Below are 18138 nucleotides of genomic sequence, written 5' to 3'. Positions count from 1 at the left end.
ACAAGTCTGGTTAGACCGAGTGGAACAGTTAGCAATGGAGAGGTTGGCAAAAGAGAAAATGAGTGTATCATCGGTAAGCGGAAAGGTCTCATTAAAGGTGAAAATTGACACGTTTCGACTAAAACCCATATGAGTAAGACCGGGCGTATAGGTGCGTGTATAGAATCGGGGGGACATGGGGGAACCCTGTCTGATTCTGGGCGTGGGCGCCCTTGCCCAGTAACATGTCGGCATTCCATCCACCACGCCTTACTGCCGCGTTTCTTGCTGCCTGCTCTTCTGCTAATTCCTCAAACCACGCCTTCCAGTCGATATATTGACCTGGGGGCAAGCAGGCGCGAGCAAGCTGATATATGTCTGCAGGCGTATGGTGTAGGGCAGAGAGGTTCTCGACCATGTTTAGGGTAAAAGGGGCATTTGGGCCGTATTGGTGAACAGCCTGTCTTAATTCTTTCAGAACCTTATAATCATAACCCTCATATTGATTATTACCAGAGGGATTGATAATGACTGGGTACATGGCGGCTGGCTGACTAGCGCTCAGTGCGCTAAAGGGATTCCATTTCCAGAAATGCCTCCTTCTGCTAACCAACGGTGGATGATCTTGGGGGCCTGCGTACGCGGGCGGCGGAGGTAGGCAGAGCGGCCCCTCCTCCAACCAGCACTCGGGGAATTCCGGGTTTCCTTCCGGGTTTTGTAACGAAGGGCCATGGAGGTTACCCGAGCCGGCCACTGGGGGGAGTCCGCTACAGGGACCAAAGGCGGAAGCATTAAAACTCCTCCCCGGATGTCTCCGCGCGGTCGTGGGCGCGGGTGGGGCGGAAGGCTGTGCGGGCTTTCCTAGATCAATCAGTGGGGGCTCATCTGGTCCTTCGCTCTCACAATGCTCTGACTCTGAGTCAGAAGTATCTGAGCTAGCATCCGGCTCCAGTGGCTTGCCCTTACACGAGCCGCCCGTGGAGGATGCTGACCGGGACTCTCGTAATGCTTCTCGGGCTTGTTCTAAGACAAGGGTCGGACCGAGGCCCGTCGCGGCCTCTGCCTCAAGACACGCGCGGACGGTTTCCCATATGGGGACTAAGATTGGGTCCATGCATAAGCCCGTCCTACGCGCCCGATCGATATCGTGACCGAGCTTTATCCAACAAGACAAGGTAAGACCTCCGGTGTGCTTAAACCAGGGAGCAAAGGTGGCTACATCCTCAAGAAATCGCAGGAGGGAGCTTTTTCGCACTAAAATGCCTCTCTGCTTCAACAGTGTCTTCAAGGGAGATAATAGGGGTGAACTTTCAGACTGCCCTATTCTTGCAGTCGGCGCTAGCTTCAAGCGTGCTCGATGACGTCTATCGAGCCCTTTCCCCGGGGCGGCCTGAGAACCCACGGGCCCTAACCCTCACGTAATAAAAAGCACTCACCCCTTCACGGTGATCAGGCGCGAAGGCCGGCCGGAGTCCGTGCACGGTGCTGGAAAAGGTTCCCCGTACGGGCCACCACTTGTCCGGCGCCGTCTCACTCAACTTCCCGTTCCCCGCCGGTAAGGGAGGCGCTGAAGAAACAAACGCGGACACGATACTCACAGTTGTTTGGAATGCCAAGTTTTACTGGGGTTAAGCTTCTACACTCTGTTACAGCTTCCACACAGGGAGGGAGCTCCCTGCGGGGGACAACCTCTATGTGGCCGTCAGGCACGGCTCTCTGCGGGCTGTCTCCTCCTACCCTGCGTGGGTTCAGCTTATAAGCACAATCAGGAACCAATAAACTAACGTTACGTGTACAGAGATGATTGGAGGGTGTAGCTTAAGCGGGCGTATGTCATACACGGAAGCAGGATGTGGGCGCCATCTTGGCTCACTCGATGGGCGGGGGGAACTCTAGAGCAGGCTGCGGCGTGTCCACTAGGCCAAACCCGGAAAGCGGCTCTCTACAGAGCACCTCTGCTGGATAATAATATCTGGTCCCGATAATGCTGGACCAGACTCTGCTTGACATGAATGAAATGTAGAGCACCCTAGTCCTGCCCTGCTGCTGTTCCTCCCTTTGACCCCAACTCTGCCTGAAACCAGCCTGCCCGGAGCTTACCTTTAAACTGAGGGCTGATCTTTAACTGGAAGGCTGCTTTCTCCTCTTGCCATATACTGCCACACCCATCCACCCACCTATCCCTGGCTCCATATCTTTTTCACCGAACTTTCTCTGCTTTTCCCAGAGGTTGCAGCTGGGATTAGGACTCAGCACCTTTGGGAACAACATTTAAGAGAATGTTAGCACAATGTAAGTGTCATTAAAAGCATGTTGTGAAGTGTACATTTTGTAATTACCCTGTTCTCATAGCAACCATTTGTAAAACATTCAAAATAATTCCATAGCTCTGAAGCAGCAATCTAATCCCTTTCTCATTTTTGGAAGGTAACTTTTCAGCTTAATGCATATTGCTCTTTTCAAAGAGGAGGGAAAGAGGTATAGGCCTGCCTCACTGAGAAATGAACATATCCCAGGTAAAGACGCCTTTGAGGAAAGCTTCACTGCTCTATACAAAGCACCAGCCAAACCAAAAAGGCGATTCTAGGAGTTAGCCTTTAAAAAAAAATACTTTGAGGTTTTCATCTTTAAGATATCTTAGGGCAAATTTATTACTTTTATTTTTATTTTTCTCAACAGAAATGACCAAGTTAATATGGTGAGACCTCTGAGACCAAATCTTTGTCTGGTCCTATCTCAACCTCCTTCCCAACTGCTACAGAATGAATCAAGTGCCCCTTATGTTGGAGTAACCATTGATGTACTCTCCTGCCTCCTTTTTAAAAAGGAAAGAGAAGAAAATTGGGGGTTTTTCCCACCAATTTAGCCATATGAAACATCTCATCACCCTTTTCTGGGTCTGAAGCTGCTGTCTCTAAAAGTGCCATCTCATGTATGAGATTTGTATCAGCCAGTGCTGGAGAAGTCTTGAATAGGTTATAGACAAGTCTTTTTAAAAAATTTTTATATTATTTTGAAGCCTTATTTCTTTGGGGTTGTAGTCATCTCTATAGTCTTGGCTGGCCATATACTAATCTTTTACAATTCTTTTCCCCACCTAGTTCCCCCTTTTTGGTGAGGTTTCTGTGAGATCTGTTAGGTGTACATCCTGCAGTTTATTGACTCAAAATGTACCCTATTTTGGTGTGATCTCTTTTGAGGGAAGGTGGGGAGAAAGAGAAACCAATAATGCAACTGTTTTGGTACTGAAAATCGACAAAATTTCTTTTTCTTTTTTTTTTTAAGTTGTTTAAGTTCTCTATTTCCTTTTTGATCCTCTGTGTGGTTGTTCTAACTATAGAGGAGAGTAGTGTATTGAAGTCTCCTACTATTATTGTTGAAACGTCTATCACTCCCTTCAGTTTGCCAATGTCTATCTCATATACTTTGGAGCTCCTTGATTTGGGAGCATAGACATTTATGATTATTATTTCTTTTTGGTGACTTGTCCCTTTTATTAATATCTGGTGTCCTTCTTTGTCTTTATGATGTCTTTACATTTAAAATCTATTTTGTCCAATACTAATATGTCCGATATTAGTATAGCTACTCCTCATTTCTTTTGGTTGCAATTTACTGGAACATCTTTTTCCATCCTTTCACTTTCAATCTATTTGAATCCATGTGTCTAAGATGAGTCTCTTGTAAGCAGCATATATGTCTGGGTTATATTTCTTAATCCATTCTGCCAATCTGTATCTTTTAATTGGTTAGTTTAGTGTATTAATATTCAAAGTTATTACTGAAAAGGCATTTCTTGAATCCATCTTATCCTTTGGATTTTGTTTGTCAGATCTATATATTATTTTCCCCGCTATCTCTCTTTTTATCCTTTAAGTTACCCATGCTGATACTCTTCAATTCTGTGTCCTCTTCCAGACCTTTCTCCTGTCTTTTCTTTTTCAACCGACAGAGCTCTTTTAGTTTTTCTTGTAGGGCCATTGTCTTGTTGACAAATTCTTTCAGGATTTGTTGGTCTGTAAAAATTTTACTACCTTCCTCAGTTTTGAAGGACAATTTGGCTAGGTAGAGAATTCTTGGCTGGACATCTTTTTCTTTCAGGATCTTAAATATATCATACCACTGTCTTCTTTGTTCCATAGTGCCAGTTGAGTAGTCTCAACTCCATCTTATGTGGTTTCCCTTGTATGTAGTAGATTCTTTTTCTCTTGCAGCTTTCGTAATTTTCTGCTTCTCTTCAACATTTGACAGACAGATTAGTATTTATCTTGGGGAAGGCCTATTTGGATTTATTCTATTTGCAGTTTGTTGGGCTTCTTTGATTTCCATATTTGTGTCCTTGATAGGGGTTGGGAAGTTTTCCCGCACTGTATCCTCAAACTAATCTTCCTACCCCTGTATTCTTCTCTTCTCCTCCTGGGACACCCATGATTTCTATATTTGTAGACTTTGTTTTGTCCATCATTTCCCTGAGAGCCAATTCAAAATTTTCCATCTTTTTTACCATTTGCTGTTTTGAATGTTCGAAATCAGTTGTCCTGTCCTCTAATTAGCTTATTCTTTCTTCTAGCTCTTCAAATCTGCTGTTGTATGTCTCGAGTATATTTTTGATTTGGCCTATAGCATCTTTCATCTCTGTGATAGCTGCTATTTTTCTATTTATTTTTTTTATTTATTTTTTTTTTACATGGGCAGGCACCGGAAATCGAACCCGGGGCCTCGGGCATGGCAGGCAAGCACTCTTACCTGCTGAGCCACCGTGGCCCACCCTCTATTTATTCTTTCAAATTCCTCTTTATGCTCTTCTAGTGTCTTCTTGATCTCCATGATGTCATTAGCCATCCCATTTATTTTATTTATTAGGGTTATATGAACATCTTTGATTAGTTGTTCCAAAGTCTGTTTCTCCTGTAGTGTTTTAATGTGGTCATTAGGCTGGGCTATATCTGTCTGCATCTTGATATGCTTATTGATCTTCTGTTGTCTTTGTGACATATCCAAAATTTATTTTTGAAAGAAAAAACCAGTCCCTGTTTAAAAAAAAAAAAAAAAACTTGAATGGGCAAGAATCTCATCTCCATCTAATCAAAAGGTCACATCCACAATGGACTGGTCAGTCTCCATGGTAACGGTCTAATCAAAGGTTTACACCTTTTTTTTTCTTTGCTTGGGCAGGCACCAGGAATCGAACCCAGGTCTCTGGCATGGCAGGTGAGAATTCTGCCTACTGAGCCACCGTGTCCCGCCCCCTACAATTTTGAATCAGAATTAAAGGACATGTTTTTTCTGGGGTACCCAACAACTTTCAAAACAGCACAACATATATATAATTATAGTTTTTCACATTAAAACTGAAGCCCACAGGGATTTCTTGACGTTCACAGAATGTTTAATGGTGAACTTGGGGTTAGAAACCACGTTCTAACTTAGTTTGTTTATTAGTGCAGAGCTTCTAACAGCAAATTGTAGGATATGTCACAAATGTAGAGATTCCAGCTGTAATTAAAGGAGTAGCCTAGCGCTGTGCTACATTTTTTCCTTAATAATGTGCACGTCACCAAAATTCATTAGTTCATAGTAAATGAACAAAATCAGCATTATTTTTTAATACTTTCTAAAGTATACCATTATTCCCTCTGGCTGAGTAGGTTTTAGGTCATTTTAACGTGTTTAGATGCACAAGCATAGATGAAGGTGGGTCCAATTCCTGCTTCAATGTTGGCCACTTGGATAACTGCAACATTGTGTTAGAAATTTCTCTAAGCCTCAATGTGCTTATTTCTAAAATGGAACAGTAATGCCTACTTTCATGGGCTTTTTGAGAGGATTTAATGAAAGAAAATCGTGAATGCTTAAAGAACCTGGCATGGAATGAGAACCCCCCCTCCCCCCATAAAAGAATAGTCAAAATGTGCTGAGTGCTTTAAGTGTTTCAGACAGTGTTCTGAAGGCTTTACATGCATTATCTCATTTAATCATTCTGATAGCCATAAGGTGGTAGCTAGTAGTGGTTATTAATATTGCATTCTATAATATTAGAAAATAATGTTGACTTTTTCTAAACTGCTCTAAGATAGTCCTGACATCCCATTGAACTCACATTTATAGATAATATTTGTAAACCATTGTTTCCAGATTGCCTTGCAAGGCAGCATGATATTTTAGAAAGAATCCTAATTTTGGTTTCACTTCAAAGTTGCCTCTAACTCCTTGGTTCTCTAATTCTTTGTGTCTCTTATTTGCCATGACATCAGGTAAATATCTTAATCTCCCTAGGCCTTAAATCCTTTGTCTAAAATAAGGAAGCAGAAATAATCTTACTTCCTTCTAGCAATAATGTTCTATGATTACTCACAACAAACCACACACAGCACTTGTTTTGAGCACATACGTGATAAAACATAGCAAAATGGGTACTTTTAAAGTGTAGGTGATGGGAGTGTAAATTGATAAGTCATTTTTGAAATATTTTGGCATTATCCAGTGACGTTGAAGATATGCATATAAGAATGTTTATAGAAGCACTCTTCATAAAGGCCAAAGACAGGAAACAACTTAAAATCTATCAACTATACGTTCTCTATTAATCATGGTATATTTATGTAATAGAATACTATGCAGCAGTTAAATCATTGCTATATGCAACAATATGAGCAAATTTCACAAACATAATGTTGACCAAAAGAATCAAAAAAGAAAATTTCCACAATGTTTTTCTATTCGTGTATGGGTCAAAAAACAGGCAAGATTAAACTACATTGTTTAGGGATAAAAACTATAGAAAAGGCAAGGATAGTGATTACCTCTGGGAAAGAGAAGGGGTTATAATGAGAAAGAGGCTCATCGTTAGCTTTCTGGGGCATCAGCAGCATACTGTTCCTTAACTGAGTGGTGGTTACACAGGTGTTTGCTTTAAAATGATCCTTTAAATCATGCACCCTTGTGTTTTACACACTTTGCTATATGTATGCTGCTATATTTTGCAATTTAAAAAGTATAAAGTTAACAATTTTTAAAAAGCAGGTGTGACACTTTTCATTAAATTCTTATAATCTCTGAGAAATACCTCTTGATACAAAGAACATGGTGTTTCGGGGTCAAGAAGAAGAAAAAGAAATCTGGCCAAGAGTATTTAGAAATTCATTTGTCTTCGTTTCACAGCTAAGAATCTGCTTTTATTGATTACCTATGTGCAAAGCACTTTTCATTGCTTATCCCTTATCTTTACAATAACCCTTTCAGGTTCTTATTATTATCTCCATTTTACAAATGAGGAAACTAAGGCTTAGAACAATTAGTTGACTCCTTGACAGAGGAGAAACGTCAGTGAAATCACTGAAATAAATCTGCATGGAGTACTTTTGGTATTTTTTTCTCCCTCATGTTATGGAAAGATAAGTTGGAAACAACATTTGTGACATTTTAAGGAAATATAATGTAATAAATAAGATCTGAACAAATAAATATACCGAGTTTTAGATAAATGTATTTTCTTTAAATTGTGCTATAAAAATATGTAAGGTTTCCCAAATGCCTAGTAGTAAATGAGTTGGAGGTATTTGGGCATTTACCACTTGTAGGTCAAGCCCCTGCTCTAAGCATTGAAAATCAAATCAATTAGAAGAGAGAGTGAGAACAATTGTGCCTACATTTTTGGTACACTAAGTGGTGGCCACTCTATTGAAAGTTTGCTGAAGTATGATTACTTAACTAACAACAAAAAGGAAATTACTTCATATAGCCAAGCAAAAAAAATGTAAGTTTAGTTTATAATGGTCACTTAGGATTCTTCTTGAAGGCTTATAAACCTTCACCCTCTTTTAATAAGGCTTCATAATCACAAAGTCCCTTAAAAATGAAATCATCTGAGTGAAATGTGCCCATGTCTTAAAATCTGATAAACATCACTTCATGGTATTTAGGAGATTAAAAGAAACTTAAAACACGTAAATGTTACTTTCAGGTTATTATAACCAAGAAAGCCTATAACCCAGTTATCAAAACAACTTAACTTCAGCATGCTCTAAGCAGTTGCTGCTTTAGAACTGACTGCACTGTCTTTTGAATTGACCTTTAAGTTGTGATGTAGAATATAATTGCTTCATCTCTGAGGCATATTTATGTGTCTTTTTGCCCCTGATGCCAATTCATCATTTGCTTTATAGTAATTCCACTCAGATATCATCATCAAACCTCAGTGGAGGCCGCTAAATGATGTGAGTGGATATATTTCCTAATCAGTGACATTGGTTTATATCTCCTTATTAAGATACCCATTAAATTCATACCAGGAGAGATAACACGAGCACTAATGCACTTTACATCTTCCATCAGTGCTTTTTATTTATTTCTGTAAAAGCATTATTAATATTAGAATTTAAGAAAATGCAGATCTTTTAGTAATGGTATAAATGTTTTGTTCTGTTAAGATGTGGAAAACGTAAAATGTTAGATGTAAAGACATCATTATTATGTTGTCAATTTTATTCTCTATCCCTCCCTAAAATATAATCATTAAAATATACTTAATCTCATTTATTTAAAACAATATATATCATACTTTATGTAATCTCTTATTCTAAGCAACATGTATTATCCTAGTTTCCCTATACTTTATAAATTACCTTGGTTTTATCAGTTAATCTGAGACTCAGAATATATATGGAGTTTTATGTATATTTTATAGATACCAACCAAAAAGTATTCATTTAATGTACTCTGCAGACATACAATAGAAATTGCCCCAAATTAACTTAAATAGTCCACTTGTGTTTAAAAGTTAGTTATTTTGATGAATTCTCTACCACATTGCCTTAAGCAGAATAGATAACTCAGTAAATATTATTTCCGTTTCATTCATTTTATCAATTTGAGACAACTGGCAAGGTTGCTAATGTGTTTTACCATTTAGGACATCCATACAGTACTGTCTATGGAAACTATGGCAGCAGCATGACTGTGTAGTGTCTTTTTGTTTTGCTTTCCATGTTTGCTACTTTTATTGCTTTCTCAGAAGTGGCAGTATGAATCCAGGGATACCAGATACCAGAAGGTCAGAAAGTAGCAATTTTGTAAATCTTCTAGCACACACACTTCTATTAGTTTCACTGCCACCATTGTTACCTTCCATCGCTGGCCTCTACTGCCAGTGTTATCCCAGGCGCAGAAAGAGTTAGGCAGTGACAGTCTTTTCACTCTGCTCCCTGTATCAGACTTCCCTATTGTGAGTAAAACACAGTGTCTCAGTCTCAGTGTAGTTAATGCTATACTAGTATTCTTTTCCCCCAAATAATCACATGCTTCATTACCAGCACCTTCATTTACTAATTGCATTAGTTTGGATCCACTGAGAAGCAGATTCCAAGATGGGATTAAATGTGCAAGAGATCTAAAATGGAGCAGGAGAAGGTGGGAAGAACCTTCAGACTGCAGTGCAAATGCAGGTAAGACATCTGTAGAAGAGAGGGAAGAAAGGAGGATGCAGTTAGAAGAGATTTGGGCTGCAACTCAGTTCTAAGAAAGGTTCATCCAGATTGGTGAGAAGTTCTCCAACCAAAGTTGCCCATTTGGGGAGTCTCCTGTGTCTCTCAAATGGACCTTTCTTAGCATCACTGCTGTGCTCAGTCAGTAGCTGGGCGCATTCTACAGGAAGGGTGGCATGAATATAGTAGAGATCCAGAGAGGCAGCAACTGGGGCCATTAGGCAATCATATACCCTGCAGCAGGAGATCTGAGAGGCACATTTCATGGCTTCCATACTAGTGTGACTTAAGTATATATCTCTCTGAATCTTAGTTCAGAATGGTAGTACTGCCAACACAGGACTATTGTGAAGGTTAAATAAAATAATAGGACTGTTGTGAAGGTTAAATAAAATAATACATGTAGAAACCTTGACTCATAGTAATACCTTATAAATGTTCGTTTCTGTCCCTGTTCTACTAACCTGTGATAGTTTTTAGTTAGTCTAATCATCTATCTTATTTTCCTTAGAAAATCATCATCAGAGAATAGGTGGTGCTGAGGTTGTCTATACCAGTGCAGCTCAAAGTGTGGTCCACAGACCAGCAGACAATCTGCACTCATAGTATTGATTGTTTCCAGCCTGCAGCAAGTAAGGAACTTATACCAAATGTGAATGAATCATGTCAGTAAACACTCTTTAGTTCAGATGTCTTTAGTTTTTTTATATATTTTTTTATTTTTGATGAAGGCGTTGTACATTTATTTATATTCTGGCCCAACTCATTTGTTGCATACTGGCACTTTGAGTGCATTGGAGCTTATGCAAATATAAAAAGTGGAATATAATATCTTTTTTTAAAACCAGATTTTCTTATTCACTGTATATGGGGCTTCATCACATATACTTTAACTTGTCTGCTATGGGAGAAAACACTCTAAGCTGGATGTTGGTAATTCATTGTACCTGTGTCAGTGGCCGCCAATGGCACCTTAAGTATTTGTCAGCATCAGGGTTTATAATCAAATATCAAAGTAGACAGCTTTGAAATGGTCATATTTTCAGATATGACGGTTTTCAAAACTGTCAGATCTTTTTCTGTGTGTCCTTTTTTGCCAGCTCATTTATCTTATATTTATTGAGCTCCTGCAGTGTGCCAGATTCACTGTATATGGGGCTTCTGATGCCCAGTTTGCCCAGTTGCTGCTTTTCTACAACCATGAATCCCCTGGTAGTGATGCGCCATCAAAATCTACTTTCCCTCTCATTCTAAACCATCCAAGGTCCCATTCCCTCATTAATCATTAGAGAGGTGATTAGTTAAGAGGAAAGTAATCTGATTTAAGTAAGTAATGCAAAGGTGACTTATCCCTTAGTTGTGTGCTTGTAATTTAAATTTGGTCCTATTGATGGAACTATATATGACAAATATATTTGTGAACTGTGGCTGCCCTACCATAATCTATAAGCTAGAATCTTTTTTTAGTTCTTTTCATCGTTTATTCCAGAAATACTTGTCGTCAAATCTGTGAAGACGGTAACCACTGTCCTAATGTTGGTGTTGGATTTTCCCACAACGTTTTACTTTGTTTGTAATCATTCTTCCATGGAATAACCTAAAGCAGGGAGATATGAATCCATGAACCAATCATACCTATTCCCTGTTTATTTAAGAATTTAAAAAGTACAGAAATCCTTTCAGATTTGAAACTAATTAGATGGAGATTTGATGTATTTTTTTCCTATGTAATTCCAAATCTTTGATGGCTTATTAACAATGGTATAGTAGACTGTGAATATCTAGTTTTGCTTTCATACTTTTAAAACTAAAGTGTATGTTTCCTAAAATTAAAGCATCCCAAGAGTCAGTTAATATAAAGTAGTATTTTACCAAGGTTATGTCAGTTAATAAGAAAGATCATATTTTATAACAGATTAAACCAAACCTAGGCAAATTGCTAGTTCAGAAATTATCTGAACTCATTGTTCCCAATGAAACAGAAACCCATGAGAGTGTGTATAAATGATAACAGACATTATTTCATTGATCCCCAAGGTTGTAGATCTAGCAGCAGCTATTATAACATGCTTTGTTTTCATTATTGCAGTGCTTAGTTAGTCATCTGAATTCTAGCTATTGTTGTTTATAGCAAAAAATAGCATCCCAGCCCAGGCAGCACATCTAGTCATACCTTTTTATTGACGTAATTTGACTTATTTTGGTTCCTTTCCTAGTGTCTAACATTTTGTGAAATGCTAGCATGAGTTATTGGCTTGTATAACCCAATGCATCAACTTCATTCAGAGATTTGCTGCCTATGCAGTTCCTTAATTTTGACATGTGAGAGATTTATTTTTCCTTAGTAAGTCCTAATGTTTCTGCACACACACACATACATATATGCTTGAGAATATGTGTGGGAACATAGAAACGCCAATGAGAAAATCAAAACATATTCTTGCTTAATTCTTGCATGCATAAGATTCTGGAGAAATCTTTAATCTTACAGATATGGTTGCTGTGTTCTAAAGTTGACCTGATGATATGATAGTGTTTTCTAAATTTTGTCCCTGTTTTGATTATTTTTCTAAGGAATTCTGACTAATCAGGACTCTGTACACTTCATGTCCTCAGTGAATATTTATTGACTGTATAACTGACCAATTGATATTCTCTGAGCTATAAATGGCTAAGAAACTACAAATAATAGTCGTAACTTAACTGTATGTCAACCAAGACACTTTACAAATGAGGACTTTGAAGCTCACAGAAATTAAACAGTATGCCCAAGGTCATACAATTTGTAATTGAAAGACTAGGAAATTTTATTAAAAGATATTATATACATTATTTTATTTGATCCTTATAACATCTCTTTGAAGTAGCCAGAACAAATCCTTTTCTATTCTGATTTTAGATCTAAGTAAAAAGGTTTAGTAACTTATCCATGGTCACTACCATGGGCCAAGTTAAGTCCAGGACTATTTCCTGAACTCTAATATTACTTGATATTTTTAACAGTATGTAGTCCAATAATGACATTAGTCACACCATCATAGTGCTTTTGTGGTAGTTTTCCATTGGCTAATTTTATTACTTTAAATTTTCCCCAAGGTAGAGTCCCTGTTCAAACACTCAGCATTCGTGTAAGCACTTTTTTTTTTTTTTACTTTTTTATTGTATGGTATAACGTATATACAAAGCAAAGAAATATAAAAGCAATAGTTTTCAAAGCACTCTTCAACAAGTAGTTACAGGACAGATCCCAGAGTTTATCATGGGCTACCATATGATCCTCTCAGATTTTCCCTTCTAGCTGCTCCAGAATATAGGAGGCTAGAAGGCTTAAATATTTTTTATCACCACAATCAACATTTTTTCCTTCCTTTTTTTTTTTTTTTGTGAAAGATAACATACATACAAAAAAGCAATAAATTTCAAGGCACAGCACCACAATTAGTTGCAGAACATATTTCAGAGTTTGGCGTGGGTTACAGTTCCACAATTTTAGGTTTTACTTCTAGCTGCTCTAAGATACTGGAGACTAAAAGAGATATCAGTTTAATGATTCAGCATTTATATTCATTTGTTAAATCCTATCTTCATTGTATGACGCCACCATCACCTTTGATCTTTCCATCCCTCTCTTTAGGGATGTTTGGGCTATGGCCATTCTAAATTTTTTATATTGGAAAGGTCTGTCACTAATATGCAGTTTGGAGATGGAACTATCTAATATTCTGGAGAGGCTGGGCCCTCTAGGTTTCAGGACTCACCTGGTCCAGGGACCCATCTGGAGGTTGTAGGTTGCTGGAAAGTTACTCTAGTGCATGGAACCCATGTGGAATCTTACATATTGCCCTAGATGTACTTTAGTATTGGCTAGAATGGTCCTGGTTGAGGTTTGGCAGGTTATGATAGGTACCAAAGACTAACTGAAGCTTGCATAAGAGCAACCTCCAGAGTAACCTCTCGACTATTTGAACTCTCTCAGCCAGTGATACTTTATTAGTTACACTTCTTTTCCCCCTTTTGGTCAGGATGGAATTGTTGATTTCACGGTGCCAGGGCTGGATTCATCCCTGGAAGTCATCTCCCACGTCGTCAGGGAGACTTTCATCCCTGGATGTCATGTTCCACGTAGAGGGAAAGGCAATGATTTCACTTGCAGAGTTGGGCTTAGAGAGAGTGAGGCCATCATGTAAGCACTTTTACAAGAAAAAGCAAAAGGGGAGGAAAAAGAAAAAAGCCTTGCAAGTCTGCCCACTTCACCCCCCTCCCCCGTGTAGTTATGGGAAACCTAGTAATTTTCCATAGGCTGTCTCCCTCCTACTCCTCCTCTACCCTCAAAAAAAAGAATCAAAAAACTCCTCCATGGTGTGACAAAGGTTTGATTCTATCTTATTCTCTTCCTCCCTTTCTAGCCTCTCCTCCTACAACAACATTCTCCCAAACCTCTGCCACTAGATCTTTATGCCAGGAAAGCTGAACTACTTACTCTGAAAGATCCACCTCTGCTTTCGCTTTTATACTCCCTTTGCCAGAGAGCTCCTTTTCATTCATGTAGTAAGTATACTGCCACTCATTCTCCAACCCAGTATCTAACTCACCCATCATCTCTTCTATGAAGTCTTTCTTTACCCTCTGAACAGAGCTTTACATTCCTCTTCTGTGCCTCCCACTGAGCTTGTTTTTTAAAAAAAAATCAATCAAATATATCAATATTCTCACATTTCTGTTATTACGTTTTGTGTACATCTCTCCTACTTGAAAGTAGAGTGCAAGCTTGAACTAGATGAAATTACTGTCTTATAAATGTGCTTGGGTTTGCAAGTATCTAGGAAGATAATACAGAACTTTGAGAAGTGGGGTGAGATCAAGGAGAAATTATACAGTAAGGGAGCATTTTTTCCCAAAACATATCGCTTTAGTAATGTTATCCTTTGTTATTGAATGCTTTTTTTCTTCTTTTAGTCACATAGAGAGCTGACCGATGTGTTCAAAGTGTTATCAACATTTTCTATTAGTCTTCCTTTAACTGACAACTTTAATTACTTCAGATGCCATAATGGCTTTGGAGCTAACTGAATTGCCATCCTTAAGTGCTATTCTCCTAGTATATTCATAATAACAATATAGAGCAGATGGTCACTATCTCACAAGATACATGACATGATGCCATTTGAAGAACTGAAAATGCAGGGGAAAGAGGTATGTCTTTAGATAACTCATCCCTAGACTTCTGGCTCATTAACTCTTTGGGGTTTTTTTATTGTTGTTATACAAAAATTGTACAATTATTTGTCCTCCTACTCCAAAGGCAACCAGTTTCAACAATTTATCAAATTCTTTTAGTATTTGCCTCCAAATTACTGAATAACCAGATAGTATCACTACCTCTTAGATTTTGTTTTAGGATTATCACCAGATGATGATAATTTAGTTCTGTTTCACCATCTCTTCACCACATTCACATCCCTAATATAGGTTAATATTGAAATTACTATACCTATATAAATTCCACTCATAGATAAGTCATGTATTTGTGTGTGATTACTTTTCCAAGGTTTTTGTTTTCCTTGGAGTTCATGATTGCCATATTTTTTTTATTAGTTTTCAATATGCTTGTAAATATGTGTGCTGGTTTGAAAGTATGTATGGACCCTAGAAAAACATATTTTAATCAAAATCCCATTTTATAAAGGTAAAATAATCCCTATTCAATACTGTATGTTTGAAACTGTAATCAGATCATCTCCATGGATGATATGATTTAGTCAAGAGTGGTTGTTAAACTGGATTAGGTGATGACATGTCTCCGCCCATTTGGGTGGGTCTGATAAACTTCTGGAGTCCCATAAAAGAGGAAACGTTTTGGAGAAAGAAAGCGATTCAGAGAGAACAGAGCAGAATGATATAACTGCAAGAAGCAGAGTCCACCAGCCAGCGACCTTTGGAGATGAAGGAAAATACCTCCCAGGGAGCTTCATGAAACAGGAAGCCAGGAGAAGAAGCTAGCAGATGATGCCGTGTTCACCATGTGCCTTTCCAGATGGGAGAGGAACTCTGACTGTGTTCACCATGTGCCCTTCCACTTGAGAAAGAAACCCTGAACTTCATCGGCCTTCTTGAACCAGTTATCTTTACCTGGATGCCTTAGATTGGACACTTCTATGGACTTGTTTTAATTGGGACATTTTCTCAGCCTTAGAACTGTAAACTAGCAACTTATTAAATTCCCCCTTTTAAAAGCCATTCTGTTTCTGGTATGTTGCATTCTGGCAGCTAGCAAACTAGAATAATATGTCAATCCCAATCTCTCTAGCAGTAATCTGAATCTCCTCTTAGGCATGTCAGGTGTACAGTCAATTACAGTCAATTGATTGATATTCAATCAATTTCATGTTTAGAATAAGTCTCTCCTGTAGCCTTCTAACCTTCTCCAATCTGCCTAATTGCTCTTTGTGCTTTTACCATCTCCTCTCTTGTGTTAAAATTCCTGTTTCCTGGATGGGTCCTATCTTGTCTTTTTTAGCTTACTCCCTTGCTTTGTTGGAGCATATCCTCCTATAGCTTCCTATTCTAGTTTGCTAGCTGCCGGAATGCCATATATCAGAAATTGAACAGTTTTTAAAAAGAGGAATTTATTAAGTTGCTAGTTTATAGTTCTAAGGCTGTAAAAAAAGTCCCAATTAAAGCAAGTCTATAAAAATGTCCAAATTAAGGCACCAACAAGAGGCTACCTTCAGTCAAGAAAAGCCAGTGAAGTTCAGGGTTTCTCTCTGAACCAGAAAGACACATGGTGAACATGGTGGCATCTGCTAGCTTTCTCTCCAGGCTTCTTGTTTCATGAAGCTACCCCAGGGGCGTTTTCCTTCTTCATCTCAAAGATCTCTGGTTGCATGAGCTCTGGTAGTTCTCATGGTTCTCATGGATCTGCTCTCTCCAAAATGTTTCCTCTTTTAAAGGAATCCTGTAAACTAATCAGGACCCACCTGGAATGGGTGGGATCACATCTCTGTGGAGATTATCTAATCAAGTTTCCAAACTACAATACTGAATGGGGTTTGGAAGAAATGGCTGCCTCCATAAAATTGGATTAGGATTAAGACATATCTTTTCTAGGGTATATCATCCTTTCAAACCAGCACACTTCCTAAAAAAGGATTTGTGAAAGTTACTTTTTGAGACCTTATAAATCTGAAAATAACTTTATTCTCCTTTGACTGAATATAGTGTTTTAGGCTGAAAATAATTTTCCTAAAGAATTTTGTGAAGTCATTGTTCATTATAGTTTAGCTGCGAATATTACTTTTGAGAAATCCAAATGTATTTTATCCCCTCCCCACCTTTTTTTCCCCTGTGTAACCTATTTACTTATTTTGCTTTTCTGTTTTTCTTTCTGGAAATTTGTCAGAACAGGTCTTGTCCCCAGTATTCTGAAATTTGAGACTGATGGGCCTCTGGGTCTATTTCTGTTCATTTTGCTGGATACTCAGTGGATCCTGTCAGTCTGAGAATTCAAGTCATTAAGTTCTGGAAAATTTTTGAATTATTTCTTTGAATTAGTTCATTGATGACTTATTCCCCTTTATTTTCTCTTATCTCTCTTTCTGGACTTCTATTATTTAGATATTGGATTTCCTAGACTGATCCTCTGGTGTTCTTATCTCTAATCTCTTCTTTTCCATCTCTTTGTCTTTTTGTTCCATCTACTGAGAGATTCCTTCAACTCTATTTTCCTAACCTCAATTTTTTAATTTCTAAGAGTTTGCTTTTGTTCTCTGAATAGCATCCTAATGTTGTTTCATGTGTGCAGAATGTCTTCTGTTATCTATCTAAGCAAATCAATGATTTTTAAAATTTTTATTTTTGTTTTATTTTCTGGTCTTGATATAGTATTTGTGTTAGAGGCTTTGTTACTTGGTTGTGTGTTTATTTTTGAGAGTAAAGGACTAGAAAACAAATCGGAGATTATGAGCATGTGTATAGGGGTTATCAACCGTGGGGTCCACAGTTTGATCTGGCTGCTCCGTCACTGAGAAACATCTAATGTCATTCTATTAGGTGATTTTCTCAGGCTTGTCATGTATCTTCCAGAAATATGAGTTTATCGCCTATAATGTAGAAGCAGAATAAAGGGAGAGGATTGGAAGTCTCAACATTCAATATTAAATGTTCACTTAATTACCTTGTTTTCAGTATAATACCTTTGTCCTCAGTTGTGCCTGATATTTCTCTCTTCAAGAATAAAATTTTGCATTCCCACTCCCATGTTTGAAACACCAGGAATCTCTTTCAACATGGCTCAGAAAAACTCCGCAAACAAGATCATCACTACATGTCAAAGGCGCATTCACACTAAGTTCACAGCGGATCAGTTGAAAATCCTCATAGACATTGTCAACCAAAAACCTGTCCCAGGTTATGCTACCGAACAAAAACTTGCTTTAGAAATTAACACCGAAAAGTCTAAAATCCATATTTGGTTTCAGAATCGAAGAGCTAGACACTCCTTCCAGAGGACAGAACCTGAGCAGGCCTTAGGCTCAAGCCAAGCCCACAGGCCAGATTCCCCTTGCAGAGATTCAAGTTAGAGAAGCCGTACGGTGCCTTACCGCCTATACTTCTTCCCAATTATGCATCATTGGGAAGCATATTATTCATTTACAAATAATTGAATTATTTGAATAAT

General features: G+C 38.3%; 1 protein-coding gene and 1 pseudogene across 2 annotated transcripts in view; both read left to right on the top strand.

The window, feature by feature from the left end:
• The window catches only part of UVRAG (UV radiation resistance associated), a 496833-nt gene that overhangs the window by 426673 nt on the left and 52022 nt on the right, over positions 1-18138 (top strand). The gene's annotated exons all lie outside the window — the stretch shown is intronic.
• Positions 1933-18138, top strand: part of LOC143644484 (double homeobox protein A-like) — a 27152-nt pseudogene continuing 10946 nt past the window's right edge.

Source organism: Tamandua tetradactyla, chromosome 8 (assembly GCF_023851605.1).
Source record: "Tamandua tetradactyla isolate mTamTet1 chromosome 8, mTamTet1.pri, whole genome shotgun sequence".
NCBI classification, from domain to species: Eukaryota; Metazoa; Chordata; class Mammalia; order Pilosa; family Myrmecophagidae; genus Tamandua; species Tamandua tetradactyla.
This window is presented reverse-complemented; position numbering and strand designations above follow the sequence as displayed.